General features: G+C 45.0%; 1 protein-coding gene across 12 annotated transcripts in view; it reads left to right on the top strand.

The window, feature by feature from the left end:
* Nucleotides 1–17441, top strand: part of CA5B (carbonic anhydrase 5B) — a 112872-nt gene that overhangs the window by 56945 nt on the left and 38486 nt on the right. For 3 of the 12 annotated variants that reach the window (XM_065538216.2, XM_074029066.1, XM_074029071.1), the window contains exon 1: nucleotides 7347–7421. The exons of the other annotated variants lie outside the window; for them this stretch is intronic. The gene's annotated coding sequence lies outside the window, so the exon portion shown is untranslated. Of the gene's footprint in view, nucleotides 1–7346; nucleotides 7422–17441 lie in introns of those variants that run through there. 12 annotated transcript variants of the gene reach the window in all.

Below are 17441 nucleotides of genomic sequence, written 5' to 3' on the forward strand. Positions count from 1 at the left end.
AAGTCTCCATTCCTACGAATCAAAGATGTCACATAGGTTGTTGTAGGTAGCCACTCACCCATCTTGTACCCACAATAAACATTGTTAATCAATCACAGAACATTTTCCTTCTGAGCATGGACTCAGCCACAGAACTTCACAACACAGTTTATTTAGGCAGCTAATATGAATGGATCAGAGTTGACATGCAAATTGAACCCTACTTGCCATGCTGGGGAATAATAATCTAAATGCTACCATGGATTAATCCAGACCATTCCCTGTTGGGGTGATCAGACCCAACACCAGATCGTGGGGGAGACGAAGTCCGGCAGACTCCAAGGAATGAGAAAAGACAGTTTGAGAGAGAAAGTGGGACCAGGGGGCCATCGCAAAGTATGGAGGCTGCGAAGGCCCCAGCTCTGGAAGCCCAGACTATTTATTGACGATCAAACAAAGAAACAGGTGGTGAGAATGTGGGGTTGAAAGGGAGCATTGCATTAAGCACATGATTTACATACAGCTGTGATGGTTTAGCATATGCTCTGCTACTTGAGATAATGGAGAGCAGGTTCTTTTAACTCAAGATACAATCGATCCTGGGAGAGCAAGGAGCAAGGAGCCAGCAAGTCTAGACACGTTCCAGAGGCCATGAGGGGTTTTATGCTCTGAGTCCTGGATTCTATCCAAGCAGGAGGGGTTTTATGCCCTGGGCTTAGATTATGGTGCGTCAGGGTAGCCTTCCACCATTTAGCACAGAGCTTGGTGTTCCAAAGGCTACAAGGGGTTTTAGACCCTGGACCCCAGATATGTTCCAAGACTCTTTTACATTATGTCAGACATGCAAGCCCTGCATCAGCTTCTCCCAACACTCAGCTTTTCTCCCAACAATTCCTGACGTGTGTACAGTCTTTGGAGTTGAACGGGAAAGTTTGGATAGTCATAGAATTGACTAAACGGACTGTGCTTTGTGATTGTAACAATAGCTTACATTGAAGGAAACTGTGTGTAATTCTTTAGGACACTTATTTCCCACTTAGCTCACAACCTCATCTTTATGAGGATTCAGGGTTTCTTTTGGCACTGAAAATCAAGAAAAACTGTAGTTCTCGAAATCAATCAAACAAGCAAACAAAACTCTGGCTTTTATTTTATGAACATTGGGCTGGGTGCAGTGGCTCACACCTGTAATCCTAGCACTTTGGGAGGCTGAGGTGGATTACCTGAGGTCAGGAGTTCAAGACTAGCCTGGCCAGCATCGTAAAACCCCAGCTCTACTAAAAGAAAAAAAAAAATTAGCCAGGCATGGTGGCGTGTGCTTGTAGTCCCAGCTGCTCAGGTGGCTGAGGCTCGACAATCCCTCAAACCCAGGAGGAGGAGGTTGCAGTGAGCCAAGATGACACCACTGCACTCCAGCCTGGGTAACAGAGTAAGACTGTCTCAAATACACACACACACACACACACACACACACACACACACACACACACACACACATATGTATTATTAACACTGGTAAACCTTAAAATGATGGTCATTCTCTCTTGCTATGGGCATGCAGAAGCTTAGAGTCAAATCTCTGGCCCACCTTTAACAAGAACGTTTTCCTCTGTGCTAAGAAGGAAAAAGTTCAGGCTTGGTGACATGTTTATTTTATCATTGGCTGCATTACTCTCTTTCCTTTAAACTTCCCTTCCCTTGGTTCCTTCAGGTATTTCTTTTATCCAGTATTGTCTTTAATTTTGTAAACTGCCTCAAATCATTTGTGGAAGAAGATAAGCTGTTGCTAACTACATAAAAATGAACACAGTAACTTAATACAAACGATATTTGGTCCCAATTTTTGTTTCTGTTTTCAGGCAAGAAATGTCTTACATTTGAAACATTTTCAATAAATGAGGCAGAATTCTCAGGGTCAGGGTGAACTTAATAAAAATGTTTTGTTGAAAAATTGTTCTTTTCTCTGTGCTCCTTCTAGCTCAACTTTGTGAATGTTCCCACTGTCTTCAAGGCAGAAATAGAACAGAAGGTGGGAAAAGAAGGGAACTAATATGTGATTCTAAAATCTTTACTGTTTAAAAAAATGAAAGTAAAATCTCTATTGCTGGCAGATGAAGAATTATATGTAGCAAATCTTGCTGCTATGAGGGGAAAAAAAGTGTAGCTCTATACACAAGTAAAAAGGGCGTACAAACAGTGAAGATTGTGTAAAAGACTGTAGTAAGTACTATAAATGTGGCTTCCTGTGTTTGCTGCCCAGAAATATCCTACTAATCAGATCAAGAAAGCCTGGCTATGAAAAAATATGGCATCCTGGCCAGGTGCAGTGGCTCATGTCTGTAATTCCAGCACTTTGGGAGGCCCCGGCAGGCGGATCACCTGAGGTCAGGTGTTCAAGACCAGCCTGGCCAACAAGGTGAAACCCCATCTCTACTAAAAATACAAAAAATTAGCTGGGCATGGTGTTGCATGCCTGTAATCCCAGCTACTCAGGAGGCTGAGGCAGGAGAATCACTTGAACCTGGGAGGTGGAGGTTGCAGTGAACCGAGATCAGCCATTGCATACCAGCCTGGGCGACAAGAGTGAAACTCTGTCTCAAAAAAAAAACAAAACAAAAGGAAAAAAGAAAAAACATGGCATCCTAAATAACCACTGTGCTTAATGACATATCAGATTTACATTCGAGTTCAAGCTTATCTCAGCTTGAACCAGAGTACCTAGCAGTTCATAGGCTAGCACTTAAGTAGCACTACCTTCTATCATTTATAGTTAATTCCTGGCATATAACTAAGCAGTCACTGAACAGATAAAGGAATTAATGAATCATAAAATCATTCCTTTAGCAATATTTAAAGGGCATTTGCTGATGCCCCAGGTACTGTGTTAACTGCCAGGAGTACAAAGTTGGACAAATTGGTCAGAGTCCCTGCTCTTAGGGAATTTACATTATAGTAAACAACCAACCAACCAACAAATAATCAAATAATTTCGAATACTGAGAAACACTATGAAGAAAATAAAATAGGTAATAGAGATGGAGAGGTGAAGCTGTTACTCAAAGTGTCTTTTTTTTTTTTTTGAGACGAAGTCTCGCTCTGTCGCCCAGGCTGGAGTGCAATGGCATGATCTCGGCTCACTGCCACCTCCGCCTCCTGGGTTCAAGTGATTCTCCTGCCTCATCTTCCTGAGTAGCTTGGATTACAGGCACCCACCACCACACCCAGCTAATTTTTGTATTTTTAGTAGAGATGGTGTTTCGCCATGTTGGCCAGGCCAGTCTCGAACTCCTGACCTCAGGTGATCTGCCCTCCTCGGTCTCCCAAAGTGCTGGGATTACAGGCGTGAGCCACCGTGCCCAGACTCAGAGTGTCTTGTAGAACCTCTGGATTGCATCTCCTGGCAGCGTGCTTGAAATCTAGAATCTCAAGTCACATCGCAGAACCACTGCGTCAGAGTCTGCATTGTAACATGATCTTTGGGTGATCTCTGGGCACAGTGCAGATTGAGAGGCTCTGGATACAACTTCAGATATGGTTGTCAGGAAAAACATATCTAAAGAGATGACATTTTAGCTAAGTACTGAATAATGAGAAAACTGCAGCCATGTAAAGATCTGAGTAAAGAGTGGTCCAAACAATGGGAACAACAAAAGAAAATGTTCAGAGACAGGAATGAACATGGGAAGACCAGTATAGGTGGATCAGAGTGAGAAAGGGACCTGGAACTCTCTACTCTCTGACATTTATCAAAAACCCTGTGGCGAGAATTTTTTTTTTTTTTTTTGAGACAGAGTTTCGCTCTTGTTGCCCAGGCTGGAATGCAATGGCACAATCTCGGCTCACTGCAACCTCTGCCTCCCGGGTTCAAGCGATTCTCCTGCCTCAGTCTCCCGAGTAGCTGGGATTACAGGCATGTGCCACCATGCCTGGCTAATCTTCTATTTTTCGTAGAGATGGCGTTTCTCCAGGTTGGTCAGGCTGGTCTGAAACTCCCGACCTCAGGTGATCCACCCGCCTCAGCCTCCCAAAGTGCTGGGATTACAGGTGTGAGCCACTGTACCCGGCCATGAGAATTGTTGATTTTGAGTGGCTGCACAAAAGTTCTACATGCAAGACCTCTATTTCTACAAAGCAGAGGTACCAGGTAGGTTATTGCATGCAGCCACTTACCTATCCTACACCCACAGCATTGTTAACTGAGTACTGAACTTTTTCTTTCTGAGCCTGGACAAAGCCCCCAAACTTCTCAACATAGTTACTCAGGCAGCTACTACAAATAGTTCAGAGTTAACATGTGAGTTGAAACCTATTTGTCATCCTGAGGAAAGGTGATCTAAATGCTACCCTGGATTAAGCCAGACCATTGAGGGCTTGTGTATTCAAGTGAACAGAAATATGTTGATGGTTCATGGAATTATTATTTTTTTTGAAACAGGATCTCAGTCTGTTGCCCAGGCTGTAGTGCAGTGGTGTGATCATGGCTCATTGCAGCCTCAGCCTCCCTAGGCTCAGGTGATTCTCTCACTTCAGCCTCCCGAGTAGCTGGGACTACAGGCATACACTACCACACTCAGCTAATTTTGTAGAGATGGGGTTTCACCATGTTGTCCAGGCTAGTCTCTAACTCCTGGGCTTATGCAATCCTCCCACCTCAGCCTCCCAAAGTACTGGGATTACAGGTGTGATCTACTGTGCCTGGCCAATTCATAGAATTGATTTAATGCACTGTGCTTTGTGATTGTGCCAACAGTTTCCATTAATGGGATTTGGGTGTCACTCCTTATGACACATAGTTCCCACTAGGCTCACTACATCATCTTTATGAGGAAACTGTATTTCTCTCAGGACTAAAATTCAAGAAAAACTACTTCTATAAAAACAAAACAGCCGGGCACGGTGGCTCACGCCTGTAATCCCAGCACTTTGGGAGGCCGAGGCAGGTGGATCACCTGAGGCCAGGAGTTCGAGACTAGCCTGGCCAACGTGGTGAAACCCCGTGTCTATTAAAATGCAAAAATTAGCTGGGCATGGTGGTGGGCGCCTGTAATTCCAGCTACACGGGAGGCTGAGGCAGGAGAATTGCTTGAACCCTGGAGGCAGAGGTTGCAGTGAGCTGAGATCGCGCCATTGCACTCCAGCCTGGGCGACAAGAGTGAAACTCCGTTTAAAAAAAAAGAAAAAAAGGCTGGGCGCGGTGGCTCACACCGCCAGACACAGTAGATCACACCTGTAATCCCAGTACTTTGGGAGGCTGAGGTGGGAGGATTGCATGAGCCCAGGAGTTAGGTAATCTCAGCACTTTGGGAGGCCGAGGCGGGTGGATCACCTGAGGTCGGTCGGGAGTTCGAGACCAGCGTGACCAACATGGAGAAACCCCGTCTCTACTAAAAATACAAAATTAGCCGGGCGTGGTGGTGCATGCCTGTAATTCCAGCTACTCGGGAGGCTGAGGCAGGAGAATCGCTTGAACCCGAGGGCCAGAGGTTGCAGTGAACTGAGATCACACCATTACACTCCAGCCTGGGCAACAAGTGCGAAACTGTGTCTCAAAAAAAAAAAAAAGAAAACCAGTTTTTATCTTATGAACAGTAAAAACCTCAAAATGATTGTTATTTCCTCTTTTCTATGGTTATTCAACAGCTTAGTTAGGGTGAAATTTCTGGCCTACTTCTGACAACTGTTCTGGATCTGATGGAGTGCAAATTTAAATGTTAATCTTATCATTGGCCATATCATTCTCCTTCCATTAAGCTCTCCTTTCCTTGGTTCCTTCCCCTATTTTTTAAATCTGGTAATGTCTATATTTTAGTAGGCTGGCTCAAATCATTTGTGGAAGAAGGTGAGGTAGAACTACTTGTATAAAGATCAACTCAGTAATTTATATAGGCTGTATTTGGACCAATTTCTGTGAATTCATTTTTCAGGCAAAAAATGACTGACAGTTGAAACATTTTATAAATGAGACAGAGTTCTCAGGGTCAGGGTGAGCACAATGAAAGTGTTCTGTTGAAAGTTATTCTTTTATCTGTGTTCTTTCTAGCCCAACATTTTGAATATTCTCACTGTCTTCAAGCCAGAAATGCAAGGGAGGGTGGGAAGAGAAGAAAAAAGAACTGTGTGATTATAAAATCTTTATTGTTGGCATATGAAGCAATATAAGTAGCAAATTTTACTTCTACAAAGGGGGCAAATTATATCTTTCTATACATGTGGAAGAGTAGATATTCAGTTAAGATTTATTGATAATTTACTGTGTAAAGAAATGTACTAAATACTATAAAAGTGACTTCCTATGTTTACTACCCCAAAATGTTCCTACTAATGGGGTCAAGAAGACCTGAGATTACCAACTCCTTTTCCACCTATTAACCTTTTGCCACATCTTCCCCAATTTTCTCATCCAAACCCAAGTTGGGGCAACTTCAGACTGTAAGCTCCTTGAGGTTTGTCTTATTTGTCAGGGGAGCTTGTACTCGATAAATGAAATTTGCATGAATGAGTCAGAGATGTATGTACACAGGGGAAGAAAGCTGGTTATAGCTTCTTCACATTTTTCACGTGGACCCAGAGTTGTAAATGGAGGGAAGGATAGCAGAGTAATCTCAAAGCACAAAGTGGGGGTGATGTCTTCACGGGCCCTCAGCAGCAACGGGGCACTGGGTGCCTAGGAAAGGCCATCTGGAGGAGACATCAGGAAGTAGAGGAATTCTGTTTTTTCCACTCATCTGCCTAGCATTTAAGGTCGGCTAAGAGGCTAGAAGGAACACATCCACGGTTCTGCTTTAGAGGATATGAAAATTGGGCTGGAAGGAACACGGGTCCACACTTCGAGTTCAGAGGATATAAAAACTGGCTTAAAGAAACTCGGGTAAATTAGACATGAAAACTATCGGGAAAGGACACGTTCATTGTTTGTTTCCCTACTGAGTCACCTGTTCCCAGCACATAAAGTCGTGGTGTTTGGAGATGGGAGGAACCGAGGGAAAGTCACTTTTTAGATAAGGCTCTGAAGCCCCAGGTCTAGTTTCAATCCACAAATGCGGCCAGCGGAGAGCAGGAGGAGGGAGGATTGATCCGGCGGGGGATTCGGGGGCGGGGCCAGAGCGGGGCTCAGAGGCGTGGCCCAGGCTAGAGGGACTAGCCCAGGCGGAGCGTAGAGGCGTGGTCAGGAGGGAGAGGGGCGTGGCCGTAGCTAAAGGGGTGCGGCCAGGGTGGACGGCAGAGACTGGCACGGTTTGGGCGGGCGTGACCAGGGCGGTACGTGCGGATGTAGTGGGGCGTGGATCTGCCAGGTGGGGGCGTGGCCTCGGTTGAGGGGCGCGGCCCTGGTATGTGGGGCGTAACAGGGCATGAGGGGGCGTAGCTCTGATGGGCTGGCATGCAGGCTGCGGATCCCCGGAGACGAGCTAGCGGCTAGGTTCGTGATCTGGAGAGACGCTCAGGTAAGGACGGGTGGCCGAGAGGAGTGGGGCGACAAGGAGCAGGCCGATCCAGACAGGGCCGAGATTCTTCCCACCACTCCTCGCCCCGGCGCACCGGGTTCCGGAGCCAGGAGAGCTGTTGATCCTGCGAGTATTGTCTGGGTCCCGGCAGGGCGCCCCGGAGTACTGAGTGGGGCCTAATGGGGTATCGAACTCCCCCACCTCAGCCCTCTTCCTCCACTATGGGAGTTACCAAACGGCTATCATCCTTTAAGGTTCTTTGCACAGGACGCGATAATAGCTGTTCCAGAGAAAAGGGAGTGGGCGAGGGCAGTTCCTTGGTAGGTAGGGTTGCCAAGGTTGGTTGAATCCAAATAACTCCAGAAAGTCCAGCCTGCTGTGAATAGCTAGAGACGGGGGTAAGGGCAACAAATCTGAGGTTGCGGTTCCAGAAACCGAGGCGCAGTAAACTGGGACTCCCTCAGATCTGCATTGTATCCGCACCGCCCACTATGCTAGGGGCTGTGGAGAGACACAGCCACCCACCCCCAAGATAGGGGATCAGCATCACAATTGTGCCATGCGGGCAAATCTGAGTCTTCTTCACTCTGCAGTTCCTTCTGGCCTTTTTGTTTTGTGCTCAGCCCTAAAGCTGAAGGAGAGGAACCTCCAAATACAAACCGTGTTGGTTTTCGTGATTCTTGTGGCATTCAATGTTAAATGCTTCTGCCCTGAGGCTTGTGGCAATTGGTTAATATTGGTGTCAGTGCCCTTCCCTCCGGTGTATTTTCACTGGGAGAGTTTGAGAGATAAGGGGAGTTGATATGGACACCTTAGTTTGAGAAGAACTTGTTCTCTCTTAACCACTGAAAACCGCATTGCTTTCTGCTTCCCATTCTTCCTTTACTGATAATCTGGCCATCACTCTGGTGTTTAAAAGTCTTGCTGGAGTATGGAGACAAGTAGCCCTATTTCTGTGGTGAGAGAAGCTGCCCCAGAGCATACCCTTGAATTGTCCCTGCACATCCCTCAGGAGTGGCCACTCTTCTTGGGTATGTTGGAAGTGGAAAACCATAAAGCTTTCTAGGAATATATTTTACTCAGGTATTTTTTTTTTTAACCTCAGCACCAGGGTTGGAATTCACTGAAATGCCAAAAGCAGCAAGGGCACCGTTCTCTGTGCCTGTACACACCTGCCCTCTTCTCCCTGGAGCCAGGCGAAAAGCTGCAACCACTCACAATTGGAACGCAGTAAAGGTTGAGTGAATTGTGAGTGAATGAATGAATATGAATATTTGGGAAATTTGACGGAAAGGGGAAAATGCATTTCATCTCATTGGTGGCACTGGGCAATTATTAGAAACATATTTTGAAACCTTTGGCTACCACACATTGGGATCATGCTCCCAGGGAAAAAGTGGGTGAGAGGGGGAAGCTGAGCTTTCTCAGTCAAGATATTGCAACATAATCTCTAATTTGGGAATTGCAAAAAGGCTTGTTTCCTTTTGAAATCAGGAGGTGATCAAAGGAAGGGTCAATCTGTTGAGAATGAAGGAACTTTTTCCAATGTAATTGTAACCTTTAGTCAGAGTACATTCTTTTTTTTTCTGTTTTGCCTACATATGAATAGCTTAATCAGGCAGAGTTCAAGCTACTTGTCGTTTAATAAATACAAGATTTATGAATGATTCATTGAGGGCTTTCAGAATCTTTGTTTCTACACATTTCTAAGTCTGGAAAACAGCTAAGCGGCAGGTTAGCAAAATCGGAGGATATACATAAATCTTCAGTGATGGCAAAGAGCATATAACACAGAAAGCTCCCCTGTAGTCCATCGAGCCCAGGGACCCATCTTTATGGACAAACTTAAGTATGGACAGATTCTCCATGAAATACAGTAATGTATGGTATTAGTTGATTGTTACGTGCTGTGTTTGATGGTTAAACATTATTTTTGGTTTCACAAACTTGGGTTTTATGAATGCAGTGAGTAAGTTTAAATAACCAACTCTTAATAAACTATAACTTTTAATTTAACAGAGAGGATAGACCTTAGGCCTGAACAAAAATAACCTCATGTGTTGTTATAGGTATTGCAATCTAGTATTAGCTAAATTGAATTTCTGTTTACTTGGATTTTCCTGGAACCTCCTCACCTGGACCTTCCAAGCTCTGTTCCTTCCTTGATTGCCTTTGACTGTTCGTTCTCAGTCTCAGCATCCTTCATGGCTCCTTTTTGTGAGTCTCCCTTGATACACCTGTAACTGCTGGGAGTAGGGGATTCTCTTTCTATCAGTAGCTTCCTGACCGCTCCTGAGCACCAGAGCTCTGTTGGCAACTCTCTCCTAGACCTTTCCTCTCAGCTGTCCCATTGACACCTTAAATCCAATATGATTAGCGGGCTGAGCGCCATGGCTCACGCCTGTACGCTTGTAATCCCAGCACTTCAGGAAGCTGAGGTGGGTGGATCGTTTGAGGCCAGGAGTTCGAGACCAGCCTGGACAACATGGTGAAACTTTGTCCCTACCAAAAATACAAAAATTAGCTGGACGTGGTGGTACGCCTGTGGTCCCAGCTACTTGGGAGGCTAAGGTGGGAGGATCACTTGAACGTGGGAGGCGGAGGGTACAGTGAGCCAAGATCATGCCACTGTACTCCAGCGTGGGTGACAGAGACCCCATCTCGTTCTTCTTCTTTTTCTTTTTTTTGAGATGGAGTTTTGCCCTGTCACCTAGCCTGGAGTACAGTGGCGCAATCTTGGCTCACTGCAACCTCCGCTTCCTGGGTTCAAGTGATTCTCCTGCCTCAGCCTCCCGAGTAGATGGGCTTATAGGCTTGCACCACCATGCACGGCTAATTTTTGTATTTTTAGTGGAGATGGGGTTTTGCTATGTTGGCCAGGCTGGTCTGGGACTCCCGCCATCAAGTGATCCACCCTCCTCGGCCTCCTAAAGTGCTGGGATTACAGGCGTGAGCCTCTGCACCTAAAAAAAAAAACCATCCAATTTGATTAGAGGTGTGACCTGCCATCATCTTTCTCTTCCCTGTTTCTCATGACAGGTTCTTTTTTTTTTGAGACAGTCTCGCTCTGTCGCCCAGGCTGGAGTGCAGTGGCACTATCTCAGCTCACTGCAACCTCCACCTCCTGGGTTCAAGCAATTCTCTGCCTCAGCCTCCCGAGTACAGGTCCTGCCACCACGCCCGGCTAATTTTTGTATTTTTAGTAGAGATGGCATTTCACCATCTTGGCCAGGCTGGTCTTGAACTCCTGACCTCTTGATCCACCTGCCTCGGCCTCCCAAAGTGCTGGGATTACAGATGTGAGCCACTGTGCCCAGCCTGACAAGTTCTATTTTTCTGTACAGGGATTCATCCTCGTCCTACTGCCAGCATCACTCCAGCTATTAAATGAGGTCTTCCTCCAGTTCTCCTTTTATTCTCCTTTAACTGAGTGACAGACCCTACCTTTTAAAAATCACAATGGCTGTCTCTTGAATACCAAGTACCCTGTCCAACTCGACTGTCGCTGCCCAGTTCAGTGCTTCATATTCTCTCACTCGGGTTATTGGAGTTTCACTTCAAACTCCACATGCTTCAACCTGACCTACTTACTTCCCACTGAAAACCTGTTTCTCCCACTGTCTCCCCTGTCTCAGTTTATGGTAACTTTATCTTTCCAGTTGTGTAAACCAAAAATCTTCCAGTAATCCTTAACTCCTTTCTTTCACATCTTATGGGCTGTATATTCAAGATATATCAAAAATCCAACCACTTCTTACCACGTCCACTGTGACATCTCTGGATTAGTTCAAGCCTTGGATTATCCCTAAAGGGTTTTCCTACTTCTTTCCTACTTCCTACTTCTTTCCTGTTCCTCCCGGTCTCTACTCCCCAAGGCAATTTTCAATAAGACATGCTGTGATTTTTTTTTTTTTTTTTTTGAGACGGAGTCTCGCTCTGTCACTCTGACGCCCGGCTGGAGTGCTCACTACAACCTCCACCTCCCGAGTTCAAGCGATTCTCCTGCCTCAACCTCCCGAGTAGCTGGGATTACAGACATGCACCACCACACTTGGCTAACTTTTGTATTTTTAGTAGAGTCGTGATTTCACCATGTTGGCCAGGCTGGTTGCAAACTCCTGACCTCCAGTGATCTTCTTCTCCCGCCTCGGCCTCCCAAAGTGCTGGAATTACAGGCTTGAGGCACCACGCCCTGCCTGAGTGATCTTTTAAAAGTGTAAATTACTGTATGTAAATGTAAAATGTTACTGCTCTGCTCAGAAACCTCCATTGTCTTCCCTTTTTACTTAGAGTAGTGGTTTTCAACCTGTGGTAATCCTATTCCCCTCCCCCAGGGGACATCTGGCAATGTCTGTAGATATTTTTTTGTTGTAACAACTCTGGTATAGGGTGGAACTGGCATCTATTGGATGCTAGCCAATAGCGATGCTGCTAAACACCCTACAATGCACATGACATTCCCCCACAACCAAGAGTCATCTGATCAAAACTGTCAATAGTGCCAAGACTGAGAAACCCTAACTTAGAGAAAGAACCCTTGCAGTAGCCCAGAAGTCTTGATCATCCATTACCTGTGAACCTCATCTCCTACTGCCTTCCTCCTGGTTCACTCTACTCCTGCCATATTGGCCTCCTTACTATCCCTTGAATATGCCAGACAGACGCCCACTTCAGGATCTTTGCCCAGGCAGTTCCCCACACCTGAAATGTCCTTCCTTTAGATAGCCATGTAACTAATCCCCTACCTCTTCCAATCCTTTGCTCGAATTTTATCTTCTTAACAAGGCCTCCTGTGGGCAATACATTTAAAAATATAACACCCTCTCTCAATTGGCACTCCAAATTCATCTTACCCTGCTCCGCTTTTTACTGGACATATTCCAATTGTCTCTACAACTGACTTGTTTATTACATTTGTTGTTTATTACCTGTATCCCCTACTAAAATGTGAGCTCCACGAGGGTAAGAGCTTTGTTCTGTTCCCCAATGAACCTAGAACCATGTTTCATACTTCATAGATGTTCAATTGATATCTTAATGACAAAAAGAATAAAAGAGTGATGGATTGAATGAAGGATGGTTAAAGGAATCACCTCCTCCCTGACTTTCCTGGCTCCACTTGCTCCCATCCATCCTGTACTCCATCGTCAGAGTCATCGGAAACCATCACTGCTTTCTCCTGTACCCATGGAATAATATGCAAAAGGCTTCCAGTCTCTCGGAAGTTCATATTCCCCAAATTAATCTCAAATCCTCATCTAGCCCCACCTCCTACTGCATCCCCAGGGCATCTGCTTGGCCAGTGTGTTGACAAATATTAATAGCAGACTTGGAATGATGGGAAGTGTGTTGACAAATATTAATAGCAGACTTGGAATGATGGGAAGTTCAGAAATACTCTTGGCTTTCTTTCAGAAAAACCGGTTTGAGGTTTGCGGGTTTTTGTTTTTGTTTTTGTTTTTGTTTTGTCTAAAGGAGAAAAAGAAAATCTTCAGAGTCAGGGTCCCCTGCAGTGAGATCAGCACCATTCTGGGGCACAGATAGAGGTTCAGACTTTTGGACCACTACAAGCAATCTACCACCGAGTGTGGAGGAGAATGACCAAGAGGGTGAAGGTGAGGGTAAAGTCTGGCCCTCTGGAGCCCTCCTGCCCCGTAGCCCTAGAGAATCAGTCTGGATGTACAGGAGAAACTTCCTCTAGGCCAGGCGTCATTGGCCTCCAGCCTCAGTGTTGTGCAGACAGTGTGATTACAGAATGCAGGGCAGTCCTCAAGGCATGACCATGGCCCTGGCCGTCAGCCCCAGCTTGCCATGCCTCAGTGCTTTCCGGACGGCTCTCTGTGGAGCAGAGTCAAGGGTCATTTCCCAGACTTCTCTGAGTGCCATGCTAATAGGCCTCAGACCCACCCCCCACCCCCAACAACCTCTTGTGCAGGGCCCTGTGCCTTGGCCTGGTGTGTGTTCACTCATCTGTTTGTACCGCTCTCCTGGCTGGCGGCCATGCCCTTGGCCTCGCCTTGTCACAACCTTCCCTTTGAAGGCAGAGCCCACACATCCTTTCTGTTGACTTTGCATTGTACTTGCCATCATCTTCCCAAAAATTACTATGTCTCATTCTAACTCTATTGTGAGCAAGAAAGGAGGCCTTTTCCACTTGTTTGCCCATATTCCCCTGACACTGGAATTGTTTATTGAGTAAACCTAAGGTTCTGCCCATTTTGACTCTGTTTTCTTCGGCCTTGGGGCCTAATCATCCCCTTCCACCTCCTCGTCATCGGGGAAGGTTCCCCTGTCCATCCCTCTGCCTTTGCCTCCTTGTTAAATTATCTCTCTCCTACGATACATTTTTCAGATGCCACCCTTTCCTGAAACTTAGAGCCCCTGCGCCATATATTCTCATTGCACTAAATCAAGGCTGTCATCGTGTCCAGCTTTGATTAAGAAATATTTGTTTATGGCCAGGCACGGTGGCTCATGCCTGTAATCCCAGCACTTTGGGGGGCCAAGGCGGGCAGATCACCTGAGGTCAGGAGTTTGAGACCAGCCTGGCCAACATGGTGAAACCCCGTCTCTACTAAAAATACAGAAATTAGCCAGGCATGGTGGCGGGCGCCTGTATTCCCAGCTACTCTGGGGGCTGAGGCAGGAGAATCGCTTGAAGCTGGGAGGTGGTGGTTGCAGTGAGCTGAGATCACGCCACTGCACTCCAGCCTGGGTGACAGAGTGAGACTCTGTCTCAAGAAAAAGAAAAAAGAAAAGAAGTATCTGTTTAATTATGCTACGTAAAATAAGCCAGTGACAGAAGGACAAATACTGTACCATCCCACTTATGTGAGGTACCTAGAATAGGCAAATAAATACACAGAGACATAAAGTAAAAGAGAGATTGCCAGGGGATAAGGGGTAGAGGAGAAGTTCTTCTTTAGTGAGTACATAGTTTATGTTGGGGATGATGAAAAAGTTTTGGGTACAGATGGTGGTGATGATTGCACAACATTATGAATGTATTTAATGCCACTGAATTTGTACATTTACAGCTGGTTAAAATGATAACTATTATGTATGCTTTATCACAATTTTTAAAAAGGTAACAAAAAAGAAGTATTTGTTTAAATAGGTTTTCTTTGTAGATTGCAAGCTTGTGGGAATGGGGAAAGAGCATGATCTTTTCATCTTTATACAAGCACAGTGCTCGACATGAGATAATCGCTCACCATTGCTTCAGTTCAGGACTGGAAATCAATGGAAAGGAAGCACAGTTAACGCAAGGTTTCCCTATATTTTTTAGAAGGTTTTGAAATTTCATTTTAATGTCAAATCAGTTTTATCAGAGGGAATCCTGATTAGTTGCAATTGTTTGTGGATATTTATTGGCTTTAAAAGAAAACAAAAAATGATATTAAAAGTCATCCCAAATGACTATTTTCTTAGCTTTCTCCTTTTATGGGTAGCATTTTAACAAAATCAATTTGAGTAATAATAACTTATATTTATATAACACTTAGCAGCTTTTTCAGAGAGTTTTCATTGCTTGCACCATTTGAAGCCACAGAAAGCGTCAACTTCTTGTTTTTTTGTTTTGTTTAATTTTTTTTTTTTTTTTTTTTTTTTTTTTGAGACGGAGTCTCGCTCTGTCACCCAGGCTGGAGTGCAGTGGCACAATCTCAGCTCACTGCAGCCTACACCTCCCGGATTCAAGCGATTCTCCTGCCTCAGCCTCCTGAGTAGCTGGGACTACAGGCATGTGCCACCATGCCTGGCTAATCTTCTATTTTTCGTAGAGACAGGGTTTCTCCAGGTTGGCCAGGATGGTCTCGATCTCCTGACCTTATGATCCACCTGCCTTAGCCTCCCAAAGTGCTGGGATTACAGGCGTGAGCCACCGCACCCGGCTGAACTTCTTGTATAGTGTAACTGAGCAACTATTTTTCCTGCTCCTTGGGTTCTAGATTCTTGCATAAATTTAAGGGTGTACTTTAAGCATTAAACTTAACCATTTCAGTTCATATTACTGTAACCGCTCAAGGGATTCTTCCTACCTGCTGCACAAAGAAAGACCATGGCATTGCAACCGCTGCCTGGACAGAATCCATTTACCAAGACGGGGGAATTGCAATGGAGAAAGAGCCCACTGTGTGGGAGACCGGAGTTTTATTATTACTCAAGTCAGTCTCCACGAGCATCCAGGGATCAGAGTTTTTAAAGATAATTTCGTGGGTAAGGCCTTGAGAAGTGGGGAGGGCTGATTGCTCAGGTTGGAGATGGAATTATAGGGGGTCGAAGTGAGGTTTTCTTGCTGTCTTTTGTTCCTGGGTGGGATGGCAGAACTGATTGAGCCAGATTATGGGTCTGGGTGGTGTCAGCTGATCCATCAAGTGCAGGGTCTGCAAAATATCTCAAGCATTGATCTTAGGTTTTACAATAGTGATGTTATCCCAAGGAGCAATTTGGGGAGGTTCAAACTCTTGGAGCCAGAGGCTACACAACCCCTAAACTGTAATTTCTAACCACTAACTAAGTTGTTAGTCCTGCAAAGGCAGACTCGTCCCCAGGCAAGAAGGGGGTCTTTTTGGGAAAGGGCTGCTATCAATTTTGTTTCAGAGTCAAGCCATGAACTGAATTCCTTCCCAAAGTTAGTTCGGCCTACATCCAGGAATGAACAAGGACAGCTTAAAGGTTAGAAGCAAGATGGAGTTGATTAGGTCTGATTTTATTCACTGTCATAATTTCCTCAGTTATAATTTTGCAAAGGCAGTTTCAGCATTATAGTAAAGAAAGAGTTTAAGTAGACACAAGGCAAGCCACACCATGTGGGAGATGGAATTAGTAGTGAAATAATCTCCGCCAAAGCTCATAGGTTAGGAGTTTTTCAAAGGCAGTTTAGGGGAATGGGTGGAGGTGGCTAGGCTTGCTGCTGATTGTTTGAGGAGGAGATGAAATCAGTGTCCTTTGATTTCAAAAATACAATGAGGGATAAATTGATAGGATGTCTGGGAATTTGCTTCAAAATAAGCTGGGGAGGAAAATAGCGGGGGGCGGGGAGGGTAGGAGAAGTATAAATAAAACTTGATTGGCCATGAACAGATGGTTGAAATGGAATATTGGGTACGTAGGTGGTTTTATTATAGTGTTCTTACTATACTAGTATAAAATTGAAGTTTTCCATAATAAAGTTTGTCTTTGTTAAGAAAAACAAAGCAGAGTGAGATTCTAAATTGAAGTTGCCAATGGCCTATTGTTCTTTTAAGTCTGCTCAGTTAATTCAGTTAAGGAAGTTATTTGAAAACAGGGTGCTAATGCGCGTCTTCTTTTTCTGGGGTATAGTGTCTCACCCCGAGAAGATTAATGACTGGAACACACACATGGAGTTAAGGAGAGGAAAGTTTAATAGGCAGAAGAAAGGAGAGAGGAGAGCAACTCTCTCTCTTGCGAGAGAGGCGTCCAAAAAAGGGACAAGTGGCGGGCTGCAGCAGATTTTATAGGCAGGCGTGAGGAGGCGGTGTCTGATTTACATAGGGGCCACAGATTAGTTCCACCAGATGTGACATTTACATAGCATGTGGGAAGGCTGATCGTCCCACCCTAATCTTATTTTGCAAAGGGGCTTTCTACTTGGCCAGTGCCATCTTGTCTGCTCTTTACCGTACACTTGGCTGGCAAAGAGAAGATGGAGCCGCCGTTTTGAAAGTGCCTAGTCCTAGGTAGTATTTTTCTATTGGCACAACTGCCAGCATTCGCCTGTGCAAGCTTCCAGCTTGCTTGTCTATGTCTGCAGCTCAATTTTACAGGCTTCTCTTTGTTAGAAAAGAAAATGATTTGGGGGCTGCTTTTTATTAAAAGGAAAACCTTACTGAGGACTCCCATACCCTCACTATCTGCCTAAGTAATTTCTTCTCAACTCCTATATCACTATTATTTAGCTCAAGGCACTATCAAGATAATCCCTTGAAAGTTTATTACCAGTCCATGTTTTAAATCCTGAGTCAAACATTTGCATCTCTTAAATAAGGTCCATTTTGA

This window comes from Macaca fascicularis, chromosome X (assembly GCF_037993035.2).
Source record: "Macaca fascicularis isolate 582-1 chromosome X, T2T-MFA8v1.1".
Classification (NCBI taxonomy): domain Eukaryota; kingdom Metazoa; phylum Chordata; class Mammalia; order Primates; family Cercopithecidae; genus Macaca; species Macaca fascicularis.